This window comes from Sorex araneus, chromosome 1 (assembly GCF_027595985.1).
Source record: "Sorex araneus isolate mSorAra2 chromosome 1, mSorAra2.pri, whole genome shotgun sequence".
Taxonomy (NCBI): domain Eukaryota; kingdom Metazoa; phylum Chordata; class Mammalia; order Eulipotyphla; family Soricidae; genus Sorex; species Sorex araneus.
Window position 1 is genome coordinate 156991722 of NC_073302.1, and position 14790 is coordinate 157006511.

The following is a 14790-nucleotide window of genomic DNA, read 5'->3' on the forward strand; positions in this document are numbered from 1 at the left end:
CATATCAAATATGCCATGGGTAGCTTGCCAGGCTCTGCCATGCGGGCGGGATACTTTTGGTAGCTTGCTGGGCTCTCTGAGAGGGATGGAGAAATAGAACCCGGGTTGGCCACGTGCAAGGCAAACGCCCTACCCACTGCACTATCGCTCCAGTCCAAATCCAAGTCCAGTCCATGAGTCACTGTCACTGTCACTGTCATCCCGTTGCTCATTGATTTGCTTGAGCGGGCACCAGTAACATTTCCATTGTGAGACTTGTTGTTACTGTTTTTGGCACATCGAATATGCCATGGGTAGCTTGCTAGGCTCTGCCCTGTGGGTGGGATACTCTCGGTAGCTTGCCGGGCTCTCTGAGAGGGGCGGAGGAATCGAACCCAGGTTGGTCACGTGCAAAGCGAACATCCTACCCGCTGCACTATCACTCCAGCTCCAGTCCATGAGTATATCAGATAATATTTTCCCTGAAAAACAAATTTTATTTGCTTAAAAACACATGAAAATTGCCTTCATCTGATGATAATTATTGAAAATCAAGCGACTGGAACTGGCATTCATTTCTTTTTTTAAAAAATTTTATTGAATCACTGTGATATAGTTACAAGCTTTCATGTTTGGGATACAATCACACAATGGCATTCATTTCTAACTCTCATGTGTTTCAAGTGAGAAGCCTTGGTGTCATTCTAGTAGGATATTGTCTAGATGATGAAGAATCTATGAGATACTGTATTAGCAATGATGAACGGTCTGTGACAAGTGATCACGTAGTGTGATCCCTTTTGAGAAAGTTCAACTAGAGAGCCCTAAATGTTCCTTTCAACTTTAAGACTTTATAAGTTATTTCCATGTTAAAATATTAAATGTATTTAGTACTAATCCTATAAGAAAATTGATAAAGCAACATCTGCACCCCAAGGAAACTTTTGGTCTGTCAGTAAATTAAAACCTGTCTTATATTCATGCTTTCAGGAGGATACTGGATAAAACAAGGCATACATATTTGAGGTAAGTAGAGGTGATTTATAGGTGCCATTTTGTCAAACAGACCATGAGCTTAATATATTTTAGACAAAAGCTTTAATGCACTTAAATAATATGGCAAAGGTCTAATGGAATAATTACTTAAGCTGACTTTAAAGGAAGGACAGTGAATTTAGATTGGCACAGAAGAAAGCATTATTCAAAGACTATGTTGACTGAGCATAGATATGGAAATTACTATAAAAGGATTTGATAATTAGATGGGATACTACATTTGATAATGAGCTGGAGACTGAAAAGGAAGCATGTTAGATGGACTAACAGTTGAGAAATGTAATTGGTAATGTTGGTTATTCATGGGAAATGTATTAAGTTAATGGATTCTTATAGTGAGCAGGAGAAATACCTCTGTCTCACGAACACCATTGGAGAGGGACAGTTTACAAACAGTGTATAAATTGAAGCAAATTGCTATGGGAAATAAAATGAGGAAATTCTAATGAATATTATACAGCATTTTTAATGGAATGGGATGTTCATTTTCTATCCTAAATTCAATTTATTTATGTGCTTATGTTTGGAGTTTCTTTTATATCACATATATTTTAGTTATGTTTTTCATTCACTGCCAATCTGTCTTTGATTAGGTTGATTAGTTATTTATATGTAAATATATAGTTTAATTCTGCTGTACTTTTGTTTGTTTTCAGTTTCATGTGAATCTCTCCTGTTTATTTTCCTTTTTCCTTATCATCATCTCCTTCTCTTTCTTTCTTCCTTTTTTCCCTTCCCTCTTTATCCAGTTATGATAGAATGTCCTGGAGAGCACCGTTTTTAAAAAAAATTTACAGTTTTTAATTAAAATTGTATATAAGATAACTTTATTCCTGCATCTTCTCAATTATTTCTTTCTTGTATTTGCCCTTCCTTTTCTGTTTGATGAGATTTGACATCACATTCAGCAATCTTTTTGCAGTATTTATCCTATTTTAGTCTAGTGATAACCACTTTACTTTGATGAATGAGCACATGAACAGATATGCACCACTCACTTTCCTGGAGAAAATACCCAAAAAAAAATTGTTGGGGAGCCAGAGGAAAAGTACAGTGGGTAGAGCATTTGCCTTGCATGTGGCCAACCAAGGTTTGTATCCCCAGAATCCTATATGGTCCCACCAGGGCACCACCAGGAATAACACCTGAGTGCAAAGTTGGGAGTAACCCATGAGCATCTCCGGATGTGACCCAAAAAGCCAAAAAAAATAGTTGAATCACCATGAGATACAAAGTTATGTAATTCTTCATGATTGAGTTTCAGTCCTATGAACATGCATGCCTTGACCAGTGTTCACTTCTCTCTACCATTGTTCCCAGTTTGCCTGCTATCTCTCAACCTGCCTCTCTAGCAGACACTTTTTCTTTTCTTTCCCTTTTAGACACTATGGTTTGCAATACTGAGAAGGTATCATACATATTACCTTACCTCTTTCAGGACCCAATTCTTGTCTAGAGTGACCACTTCCACTACCATTGTCATAGTTGTCACCTTCTCTGACCTAAATACCATCCTTGCAATGTGGCTTGGTTTCTACAAAGGATCAGTCTTCCTGGTCTTCATTTCTACTGTCTTTGGGCATTATACTTCTACAATGTTTCTTTGTATCCCAAATGAGTGCTATCATTCTATGTCTGTCTCTCTCCCTCTAACTTCTGGGGAGAATCTTTAACCTTTCATCCATCCTTATTCATTGTTATTGATTCTGGAGACTCATATAGTCAGCTGAGAGTATAATATTATATCATATGTGCTATACTTCTACTTTATAATATATACAACATATATTTAAAGATATTTCATGTTTCATATATAATTACATTGCATGTTTAGCTTATATTTTAAAACATATTTATATAAAATATTATGTAAACACATCCCTTTATAGTTCCTTTATTGAAGTAGCCCAGTTCATAAATATTACATTTCATAAAAATATTACAGTTCATAAAAATATTACATTTACAGATCTGATGGTTGATGGTAGCAATTAAAAAGTTATTATTATAGGGGCTGGAGTGATAATACAGCAGTTAGGGCATTTGCCTTGCACATGGCTGACCCGGGATCGATTCCCAGTATCCCATATGGTCCCCTGAGCACCGACAGGAATAATTCCTGAGTGCAAAGCCAGGAGTAACCCCTGTGCCTTGCTGGGTGTGACCCAAAATGCCAAAAAAATAATTAATTAATAATAAATAAAAGAATTGTAGCATAATTTTCTGGGACATTTAAAAATGAGTATGTAAGAAATTAGGAGAGAATTCAAAGGACAAAAGCTCAATTTGCATGAAAGAGACCTCAGTTCAATCCCTACTGTTGCGTGGTCTCCTAAGTACCTCTGCAGAAAAACCCCTGAGCATCACCAGGTGTGGCAAATAAGAAGAGGAAGGAAGGAAGGAAGGAAGGAAGGAAGGAAGGAAGGAAGGAAGGAAGGAAGGAAGGAAGGAAGGAAGGGAGGGAGGGAGGGAGGGAGGGAGGGAGGGAGGGAGGGAGGGAGGGAGGGAGGGAAGAAAGAAAGAAAGAAAGAAAGAAAGAAAGAAAGAAAGAAAGAAAGAAAGAAAGAAAGAAAGAAAGAAAGAAAGAAAGAAAGAAAGAGAGAAAGAAAGAGAGAGAAAGAAAGAGAGAGAGAGAAGGAAAGGATTCAGTATTTTCAAAGCTTATTTCATTCCATGTTAAGTTTGGTATGAAGTACTTTGCTTTTCCAGTCTACTGTCTAGCGGCTGCTGTTAAGAAAAGAGAACAAGAAATTAAGGGTGTTGCTCAGCAGTGGAGTACATGCCTTGTATGTGTGAGGCCCTGGGCTCAAACCCAGGACACTAGAAGAAAGAGATGGCCAGAGAAATAGAGAAATAATACCACAAGCATTGCCTTACAAACAGCTGGCCCAGGTTCAATTTCTAGCACCCCCACGGTCCTCTGAGCCCCTCTAGGAGTAAATCTTGAGTGTAAATCCAGAGGTATGCCTGCAACACTACAAAGTGTGACTCCCAAAAAAATAGACAAATGAGAAGAAGGAGTAGAAGGAAACAAAGAAGGAAGAGGAGAAGAAGGCAAAGGGATAAGAGAACAAATCCCTCCTTTGTAATATTTTGCCATCTTAAAATCTGGATTTGTTGGGGATTATTTGTTTTACATACATATATAAATTATACATGTACCTAATTATGTCAGTTATATAAAATGACATATATCTGGAATGATACACCACTTTATGGAATCACCTCTTGAAATGTCAACCATTAGTCACATCAACATTTTCAATGTCATCACAGCAGACTAAAAAGCATTCATGTATATTGTGAGCAACAGATCAGATGTTATTTAGAAAAAGAAATAACAGAATTCAATAAGTTTGAAATGGTGTCACAAGATAGTTTTATATTCCTGTTTTAAGTTCTTTATAGATCTTAAAATTTTGCTTCCTATATTAACAAAAATGCCAAGAAAAAAATTACTAAAAGCACATTTAATAGGCATATGAGAGAACAGGTTTTATATTGACTACTTGACAAAATGCCTCTGTATATGAATATTTGTGAATTATTAATTTTTAATTACTATGACTATTCATTATATATGTGCCCACACATAAAGGAGAACTCAAGTTTTATACTCAAAATGCAGAAACTAAGTTTTATATCTACCACAACATTCATGACGCATAGAGTAAATGTTCAGAGTTGATGGAGCTCTGTAGGAAACAGCACAGTGAATTCGGGCCCTAAACTATGGGCAGTATCCAGGATTAAACAAACTTAAGGGAAAATTCATTCCTAACTTGGAAAAATCCCACTAGGGAGAGTTCAAACTTGGAAAAATGTATAGGGGTATGCAAGACAAGAAGTCTATCAGAAAGAGTACTACCAAGGAAAGTGGGTCATTCATATAACCCCAAGTCTATACATCAACTGTGTAACTGACTGATTATCTAACTTGGGTCCAGAACTGTGAATGTAGAGTATCCATTGTCATATTTATGTGCACTAACTCATAAAGAATTTCATATGTGACAGGAACCAGGGGGAGAATGGTGGTTTTACTCAACAAATATGCCAGGTAACTTTTTTTAGCTGCTGTTTGGGCTAGTTTGCTACCTAGATGAAAAACTGTATCTGATTCATTCTTTGTAACAATCCTGTGGGATGGAGTCAAAGGGGCTGGACTGACCAGTTTTTGTGTTAGTGATCCACCACAAAGTTCCCTTTGTTCCCTTAGAGGGTGTGAGTTCAAACTGTGCGTGAGTCGGTGATGCATACGTTCGATGGCCAAAAGCATCCCCCTACTTCAACCAGCTGAACGAAGGAATGGGGTGACAGGCTGGTTGGTAGTCAGTGACCCTTTATTCAAGTTTCACAGTGTAGTTATATAGAAATCATGAAGGATGGGAGTACAAATAGGTGTGGGTGAACATTATCATAACAATAAATAGATGTAAAGCCCTTCCTTCAGGGGAAGTTCTTCTAGAAGATTAACTCAAAGACAAAATCTCTTCTGGTGGCTCAACACTCTAGATTGCTAAGAGATCTGCTCAAGGGCGGGATTCCAACAAGGGTGTATTGCTTTCTTTTTTCCTTATCCAGTATTCATTTAAACAATCATATTAAACTTATTTCTTAATAATATTTCTAGTCCCAGAGGAACCCAGGTTTGCAGGACCTGGGGCCAAGATCTCCAAGGATGCTCAGATCGGGACTGGGCCTCTTCCACCCAGATCCCCCATTTTCCACTAGCTAGTCAGTCACACCCAGAAAATGTCCCCGGTGCATGTAATCCCATCAACGGCCAACATCCAGAGACCATAAAACCAAGCTCCCAGAAGCTTGCAGCTGCATAGCGGCCACATGACATCTAATAGCCTAGTTCTCCCTCTTGGAGAACCTGACAGGCTACCGAAAGTCTATTACCCACTCATGAAACCTGACAAACTCCCCATGGCATATTCATATCCCAAATACAGTAACAGATATATACATACCTCTTGGAGAGCCTGGCAAGCTAGCGAGAGTATCCCGCCTGCACGGCAGAGCCCAGCAAGCTACCCCTGGCATATTCAATATGCCAAAAACAGTAACAATAGGTCTCATTCCCCTGACCCTAAAAGAGCCTCCAATTGTTGTGAAAGACGAGTAAGGAGAGGCTGCTAAAATCTCAGGGCTGAGTGAAATAGAGACATTACTGGTGCCTGCCCGAGTAAATCAATGAACAACGGGATGACAATGATACAGTGAATATTTCTAGTAATTTTGTATAGACACAGTAAGAGATAGATTAAGCTTAAAGGTTGGGTCTTCCTAAGGACATCTCATTCTATATCCCAGACTACAGTCCTCAGGCCTGGTTAGTCTTCCCTAAACCCAGCAGGGTCCTTATTCAGTTAATTCTTTTTGGATCATGACAGACTCCCATGTCCAGAATTTAGATTTGGCCTTCTGGAACTGCAAGTTACCATGGGTGGTCTTGGTCAACATGATAAACTCAGTCTCTTACCCTATTTATTCCATTCTAGGTCATGGGTCCCATTGTGGAGTTCTTCAGGTGACCTTCTAGGTCGTATTTTGGCGTTAAAATCACCAACAATGACCTTGTAGAAGGTGTGGTCTTCTTTATAGAACTTCTCCAGCTCCATGTAGAACTTCTCAATTTATTCTTTTTTTTTCTTTTTGGGTCACACCCAGCGATGCACAGGGGTTACTCCTGGTTCTGAACTCAGGAATTACTCCTGGTGGTGCTTGGGGGACCATATGGGATGCTGGGATTCGAACCCGGGTTGGCCGCGTGCAAGGCAAATGCCCTACCCGCTATCCTATTGCTCCAGCCCCCCTCAATTTATTCTTCATCATAGTTGGATGTTGGTGTGTAGACAACGAAGATAGAAACTGCTGGCACTGAGCCACATCTATTCAAACATAAGCGTCTGATTCGGGTTTTAGGCATTGGAACAAATCAATGCTCATGGCTAAGTATGTGTTGACAAGGACACCGACACCACCAATGCCTCTATTGTCGCATGTTCCAAGGAACAGTTCTTCTCCAGAGTTGAAAACGGTGTGATGTGTTTGATGCCTTCTCCTATCATCAGTCCAATGATATCGTACTTGATCTTCCACGCTTGCACCATCAGGTCGTCCTCGATGGATGCTTCCAATGCCAGCATACATGCATTAAAAGTGCAAACCGTTATCTTAATCCTTCTTCATTTTGGCAGCTTAGTTCAGCCCTGAGATTTTATCTGCCTCTTCTTGTTCATCCTTCTTAATGCTGCTGTACTGGGGCTCTTCCAGCACCAGGGGAATGAGGCCCATTGTTGTTACTGTTTTTGGCATATTGAATATGTCACGGGTAGCTTGCCAGACTCTTCTGTGTGGGTGGGATACTCTCAGTAGCTTGCTGGGCTCTCCGAGAGGGATGGAGGCTTTTAGGGTGGCCTCCAATCACCATTATAGGTGTTTCAACGGTTCACACTATATTTGAACCCCATCAAATATGGTGCGGTAATGATGGGAAATGGGTAGGAAGTGTTTATGATGTGTCCAGAAAGCAGCCATGGAAGTCTCCCAGTGGACAGTTCCACAACAAAATTGACTACATCATATTCAGTCAACGGTTTTTCCTGATCGATGTCACTTTCTCCCAAAATTCCAAACGGGATCAGACCACCGTCTCCTTCATGCGAAATTCTACTTCATGGAGCAGGGAGGAAGGGCTGCAAATTTTAAGAAGAGAACTCCCAGAACAACCACCAACTGGGAACTCTTTGGCACTACTGCAGCAATATGGGAAGATGCCGTCGTTGACAACATTGACAAGGAATACAATCGACTGATTCAGCACCTCCATGATTGTGCGAGGAATGTGGAAAGAGAGAAACCCTCAAAAGTCACCTGTCTATAGTAGAGATGACATCTGCATTTCTATGTTCATTGCCACACTGTTTACAATAGCCACAATATGGAAAAAAAACAGAGTGCCCAAAAACAGATGACTGGTTAAAGAAACTCTGGTATATCTATACAATGGAAAACTATGTAGCTGTCAGAAAACATGAAGTCATGAAATTTGCATATAAGTGGATCAACATGGAAAGTATCATGCTGAGTGAAATGAGTCAGAAAGAAAGAGACAGACATAGAAAGATTGCACTCATAAGTGGAATATAAAGTAGCTGTGAGGTACAAGCTTACAATGTTGCAATTTCTGGCAGATATTTCTCTGGACTTAGTTACTAAAATACTAAAATACAGAAATCCAAACCCGTGCGGCTGCTAGTGTGGCCTCTCAACCTCATATCTCTTCATTCTCAGCAATGGAAAACAAATTGTCAAATGCTTTCTTTTCAGCAGGTCGACTTTAGGGGGGAGAAACTCCAAATCAATAATAGTTAGTTTTTTGTTGAAATATTGAATGTAATCAAAGTAAAGTGAAAGTAAAATTTACCAGTTACACATGCGGGGTGGGGAGCTGGGGAGGTGGGGGGGAGGGGGGAGGTATACTGTGATTCTTGGTGGTGGAATATGTGCACTGGTGAAGGGATGGGTGTTTGAGCATTGTATAACTGAGACTTAAACCTGAAAGCTTTGTAACTTTCCACATGGTAAATCAATAAAAAAAAAGAATAAAAAAAAGAATATGAAAGACAACTATTTTTATTCATAGCATTGTAATTTTTAATTTTATGGTGTATGCAAATATTAGCCACTCAAAAATAGCTAAAATATAGTGAAAAGAATATTTTAATGATCTAAAATGTTGGTGCTTTCATTTAAGTTGGTATCACAGGAAATAAAGAAAAGTAAAATTGTCAAAAAGAAATAGTGAATTTTTTGTTGAAATATTGAATGTAATCAAAGTAAAGTGAAAGTAAAGTAAAATTTACCAGTTACACATGCGGGGTGGGGGGCTGGGGAGGTGAGGGGGAGGGGGGAGGTATACTGTGATTCTTGGTGGTGGAATATGTGCACTGGTGAAGGGGTGGGTGTTCGAGCATTGCTTAACTGAGACTTAAACCTGAAAGCTTTGTAACTTTCCACATGGTGATTCAATAAAAGAATAAATTTTTTATAAAATGTCACCTGTCTTCGGAATCTCTCGAGCTCATTCACCAAGGTTGTCTGGCACAAGCCTCAGGCAATCACAAACTAAAGTCCAAGCTAGCAAAGCTGTGCAGAGAAGTAATAAAAGAAGACCTCAAAGAGAGAAGAGAAGCAGTGTTGGCTGATGCAGCAGAAACCTTGAAAAATATTCTCAACACTCGCCTGCCCTTCGCCAAGATGACTGCCCACCAACGTCCTTATGGATCTATCACATCTTTTAGAATGGCAATGGAAAAGGTTATCCTCGACTTCTACTCGGATCTCTTTGATAGCCACATCCACCTGCCTGAATACCAAATTCTGCAGGATGGATATGTCATTCCCAGTGTTCTCCCTTCCAAAATCCAACATGACATTTCATCAGTAAAGACGTGTACAGCACCCGGTTCAGACAAGTTCAAACCCCAACACCTGAAGAATCTGCTGCCAGTACTCATCAATACACTGGCTCAGCTCTTCACACGCTACTCTCTGAATGCAAGGTTCTGTCCCAGTGGAAAACCAGCAGGACCATCCTGTTGTACAAGGGAGACATCCACGACATCAGCAACTATCACCTGATCTGCCTGTTGTCCATTGTCTACAAGTTATTCACTCAAGACATCCTGAATAGGATTGACAGAACACTAGACAAAGGACAACCATGTGAGCAAGCCGGTTCCGAAAAGGATTCAGCATGATAGACCATATCCACATAGTGACCAAGCTCACTGAGGTTTTGTGAGAGTTCAAGATGTCGCTCTGTCTAATCTTCATTGATATAAAGAAGGCCTTTGATTCTGTTGAGACTGAAGTGGTCATCAAATCCCTAGCCAAACAAGGTGTTCAAACTCAATACATCAGGATCCTCTATGAGCTGTATTATGTATTCACCACCAGGGTCTCACCATTCTACAAAGAAATGATCATTGATGTAAAGAGAGGGTTCGGCAGTGTGACACCATTTCACAGAAACTCTTCAGTGCCACCCTTGAGTACATCACGTGACAACTGGAATGGGAAAGAATGAGAGTGAAGATAGAGGGTCGGCAACTACAACACCCCTGCTTTGCTGATGACATCGTTCTCATAATACCAAATATCAGCCAAGCGGCATGAATGCTGGCCAACTTCGACTGTGAGTGTGGAAAAGTCGGGTGGCAGCTGAATCTCACGAAGACAATGTTCATGAAAAACGGACTAGTTCCTGATGTTCCATTTGCCCTCAATAGAACAAACATCTCTGAATGCAGCAGTTATGTGTATCTAGGTCGAGAACTCAACATGACAAACGACCTGGCACCTGAACTATGGAGGAGGAAGAGAGCATCATGGAACACCTTCAAGAGCATCGAAGAAGTGGCTAAGAGGATGAAGAACCTCTGGCTCTGGGCACATCTTTTTGACTCCACCATTCTTCCTATACTAACATATGTCTCAGAGACCTGGGCCCTATGAAAACAAGATGAGAACGCTATTTGGGTATCCCAAAGAGGAATCGAAAAGAGCTATGCTTGGAGTATCATGTTTCACTCAAATGAGAGAAGGAATCTGGAGTTCTGACCTCTGTTGACGATCAAGAATCAGGGATGCTGTCTCATTTGTCAGTGTGTCAAAAATCACATGGACTGGACACGTAATGCAATTTAGAGACAACTGCTGGACTAGAGCTGTTACCAACTGGATTCCACGGGACATCAAAAGACCACGTGGCCACCCACCTACGAGATGGTCAGACTTCTTTGTCAAGATCCTGAATGAACTGTTTGAGACTCTTTGTGTTCCTGGAGTGAGCAGACGCCATTGGGCTACACTAGCATTCGATAGGGACGAATGAAGACTTTACTGGTGCCCACTCGAGCAAATCGATGAACAACAGGATGACAAGTGATGACAAGTGACAAGTGATGGGTCATGACAGAGTTTGTTCCATGACTGTATTCTTAATTTATTATACTTTTCATGGAGCTTAACCTGTCCCTTTTCAATGCCAGGGTAGCTGACAGCTTGCTCTGGGTCCATCCAAGTCCCTCACTGGGACACTCCTATTGAAGGGTGTTAGGAAGTAAGGGCAAGTGATGCTTAATTCAAGTAAATTTGACAAGTAGTAAATATTATTTGGAGTCAATTAACTCCCAAGTTACAAAAGCATAACATTAACTGTCTTGCTGTGTCTATACAAAAAGAACATTGCTCTAAAATAAACTATGCAAAGAACATAAAGGAAAGAGAAAAGCAACATTTACTTGCATATACAAAATCCAGAGTCCTCAGAAGAATATGACTTTATAAATCCCAGGGCCTGGCTTAGAGATAAAAGGGATTACCAGATAGGGGAAGAGCAAAAAAGACAGATCAAAACAACAGTGAGATATCATCTCATACCACAGAGACTGGCACACATCCAAAAAAACAAAAGCAATCAGTGTTGGCATGGATGTGGAGAGAAGGGGACTCTCCTTCACTGCTGGTAGGAATGCCAAATCATCCAGTCTTTTTGGAAAACAATATGGACATTTCTCAAAAAACTAGAAATTGAGCTCCCATTTGACCCAGCGATACCACTTCTGGGAATATATATTCCAGAGATGCAAAAAAAGCACTGTAGAAATGACATCTGCACATGTATGTTTATTGCAGCACTATTTACAATAGGCAGAATCTGGAAAAAACCTGAGTGCCCAGGAACAGATGACTGGTTAAAGAAACTTTGGTATATCTACACAACGGAATACTATGTAGTTGTTAGAAAAGATGAAACCATGAAATTTGCATATAAGTGGATCAACATAGTATCATGCTAAGCGAAATGAGTCAGAAAGAGTGGGACAGACACAGAATAACTGCACCCATTTGTGAAATATAAAGTAATATTATAGGAAAATAACACTTAAGGATAGTAGAGATAAAGGCTAGGGATCACCCCGTAACTTGGAAGCCGATCTCATGTGCTGGGGGAAAAGGTGGGATGGAGAAGAGACCACTAAGTAAATGATGGTTGGAGGGATTTCTCAGGATGGTAATGCGTGCTTAAAGACTATGGACCAAACATGATGGCTGCTTAGTACCTATATTGCAAACCGTAACACCCAAAAGGAGAAAGAGAGTAAGAGGGAATGTGTTTGCCACAGAGACAGTGGGTGGGAAGGGGTGGGGGTGGTGGGAGGGACACTGGGAACATTGGTGGTGGAGAATGGGCACTGGTGGAGGGATGGGTACTCTGACATTGTTTGATTTAAACATAATCACAAAAATTTGTAAGTCTGTAACTATCTCATGGTGATTCATTAAAATAATAAAAATAGAGCAAAAAAGAGGTTAAAGATAAACGGAGAATTAGGAGTGCCTGATGGAATTGGGGGTGCCTCGGGAACACTGTGATGGGTGTAACTCAATAAGCTTAACCTTCCTTCTTATGCTTTAAACTTGCCACTATAAACATAATCATCTTTTGGCCTCCAAAATATGCCTTCTGTTACTGCCATCCCATCCTTTCACTCTAGACTTCTGATTCCCATCAAAAGGATAAGACAATAAGACTATTATGTGAATAAGCAATTTATGTCATTTTTCCAATTCTTTGTTTTGAGATCATTAAGTGACCCTGAACTCTCGTCCAAGACTGACTATCTAGTGAAAACACACTGGACAAGAGGAGAGTGAGCAAGGCATATTGAGAGGGGATTCTCTTGGGTATATTTTCAGTGTGAAATAGTGACTCACTAGGAATTTCCAGAGGTGATACTTCCATGAACACAAATGTGCATGTAGTGGTGGGTGGAAGTAGGGTGACAAGGCAGGAATTGTTGTAGGATCTTCATCAAGCAAAAGAAGTATTCTCAGAGGATTTCCATTTGAAGAAAAAAAATTCTCTCTGATCTAGCTATGCATAGATGCCTTCATAATTTATGTAGAACTTCTCTTTAAAATGGTATATTTTCACATTTTTTTCTTCGAGATAGTAGAGATGGCAACAATTTAGAAAAAATTGAGATCAGTTGACTCAGTTAAGATGCTCATATGGTCCTGGAATATCTAGCTTTTATTTGGATTTTATAAGCCAAATGGTCTTTTCAAATTGGCAAATATAGCTGAAATGTTGTAGAACATATTTTCTATGGACAATGTTTTGAGGACAAAAATACATCTAGAAAGGGTTATCAATGTACAAGTACTTTGCATATGCTATGTACTTGTTGCTGTTTTTAAAATGCCTTAGGAGAAGGGTGGGTAACAGAATTGGAAGTAGCATTTTAAATTCCTCTTGACAATGACCCTAGGGATGGTATTATACCCATTTAGTAGATATAGCACTTTCTGTCCAACAGAGAGTTATTGAATTTACTTTAATGATGCTCATGATTTAGTTGCTGATACTGTAAGGCTTACAGTAAATACACATAGGGCATCTACCTATGCTGATGGGGAGTAAATCTTTAGTTTGATGAGATTAAGAATGGATTAATCACTCATCAGCAGATGTCTTAGAAAGAAGCAGTATCATTCAAGGATTCCTAGGGGCAGCTGACCTGACCTACTTCAATAAAAATATGGAGTAGAGAAGTAATATAAGGTGGTCTGAGAATTGCATATATTTCATTATTTCAGGAGAGTAAACTCAGTAACAGAAATGAACTGTCATTTAAATTATGTCTGGACCACAGACATAATCAGAGACCTATGAGGGTCTCAAGCCCAAATGACTATTTGGAGAATAAATGTCTTGTCTCCAAAAGTAATTAGAGGAGAATTTTTATTCACTTAGATTGCCTCCAAAGATTGTGCTTTTCTCCATGAAACATAGCTACTTTGAAGACATTTAAAAAATTAACTTTTTACCAAATATGTACAGAATACATATTGCAAGAAGGAGAAGAGAGGAACCAACTTGGAAAATATTTAGTTAACATTATTTTGAGTAAAGCCAGTGCTGAAAGTCTACTTATGGGACATAATTTACTCTCATATTTTATTCTCAAAGACTATGCCACCCCATCATTTCTGTTTTGTTCACCTCAATTAATATAAAAATAGCAAACTGACCAACATCTACCTCTGAGCTTCTACATATCGAGTTCTCCACAGCAGACATTCCTCTCCTTGGGCATCAATCAAGAGCTACCTGACCTAGACATGGATCTGAGAATAGATCTTTCTGTCAAGGGCACCTCTGCCAAGGTTCAGGCTGGGACTGATGGGAGCAGAGGTCTCTTGAAAATGCACCATCAGGGACTGAAATTCTTGGAATAGATGTCAGAGAAGGCCAGTCACTAAAGATGATTCTGATGCCCCTAAACCATTAGCATTTGCCAAAGATGAGCAGAGGCCCAAGGACCATGCCCTCTGCCTTGTTTAATAGTCATCCTTGCTCAGAAGGTCTGGCAAGGCCTCCTCTTCATGACCTCTCTCCAGCCTAATGTGAACAGTGGCCATTCTCTTTCAGAGAATGTCAACTATAATCACTTGGTGCAGAGCAGAGAGAGAATATTTTATATTCAAGAATAGATGGTCCAAGCAATAAATGTTACCAAGGTGAGTTCTAAACTGACTCAGGAAACACTGGACAGCTGAAGAAACTCCAGAAGGAGGGGGGGAGGGAGGAAAAGAGGGAAGGGGAGGGGGAGGGGGGGAGAGAGAGAGGAAAACCTGAGAATGAAACAAAAAGCTTTGCTTTATGCATAT